The following is a 1,376-nucleotide window of genomic DNA, read 5'->3' on the forward strand; positions in this document are numbered from 1 at the left end:
CAGAGGAGAAACGACTGGCGTGCTTTGCTGAACTCGGCCAAAATCGCTTAGGCGGTTACAGCGCCAAAAAAGAAGAAGAAGAAGAGTATATACATATATATATACCTATATACCTATATATATGTACATAACTATCTGGGAAAATTGTTTCATTTCTCGTGGCAAAATATCAGTTGATTGGTTAGCTTAGAGCCCATAGCTTAGAGCTATTTAAATTTTTTCTAATAGGCACCTGGATGGCAACTTTTAAACGTTAAAAATTGACGGTCGGTCTGCTTTATCGACTTTTTATCCATTGCCTGTTATAAGCATGTGAGCGACAAATTTGACAGGTAGTCTAAGCACCGGTTATCTTTAACAAGCAGTCTAGAAAACGGCTCGTAATTTTTCTAAGATTTTTCTGACGGCCGCCGGCGTATAGTGCATAGAAGGGCGAACTACCATTCCTCAGGACCTGGGCGTGAAACTGTAGGGCCCTTCCCTTTGTGTGACAACTTCAAGCCGCACGCCACAACTCGGAGAAGAAGTTCGGTCAAAGGAAAATCTCAAGTTTTAAAACGACACAAAAATAACGATTGGGTCGTAGATTATGGATCTTCAAACCGTTTTTCCAGATCAGGAAATTTTCCCAAGATATTTTAATTTTTATGAAAAAAATACTCAAACTTTAACTAGGAAAAAGTTTAAAAAAAAACTAAAATCTTTTGTAATTTGTTAAATTTGTATTAAAGCTTGGATGGATATTTAACAAGTTTTGAAACATATGGAAACTCTGCTATATATATGTAACTTAGAAATAAAGCCTTTTCAAAACTCTTTCGATTAAAACATTTATTGGAATAACTCTTTTAACTTATAATAAAATGGTATTTAAATTTTGTTTTAAAACAGGTGGTAACACTCTTCAAATACCTGAGAAATTCTTAAACTTGAGTATAATTAATTTAAATTCGAATTTTAAAACACGGGGCAACCCTCTCCGAAATATTATCCAACTAAAACCTTATTAAGCCCCTTTCGTCTGGCACCTATATTGTGTAACATATTCAAATAACCTAATTCCCTTAATTCAAGTAGCATTTGATTTTTCAAACAGTTGGCAACCCCCGCACATCTAGTTTCGAACTAAAACGCTTATCGAAAATCTTCTGATTGATACCCATACTATAGTAATTAAATTAAATTAATTTAATTTAATTTTCAAATGGGTGGCAACCATTTTTTCCTCAGTAATATTATACATTTTCAATCTGAAGGTGTTTGACAGCCATATTTTAATTTTTCAGATAGCTTGCAAATAATTAATATAACAAATTGGGTCTCATACGAGGCCTTTTCGTTAAGTCGTTTGTAAAAGCATTATTACTTAATCCCGG

The sequence above is a fragment of the Rhagoletis pomonella genome, unplaced genomic scaffold (genome assembly GCF_013731165.1).
Source record: "Rhagoletis pomonella isolate Grant_MI unplaced genomic scaffold, Rhpom_1.0 Rhpom_scaffold_00008, whole genome shotgun sequence".
Lineage (NCBI taxonomy): Eukaryota > Metazoa > Arthropoda > Insecta > Diptera > Tephritidae > Rhagoletis > Rhagoletis pomonella.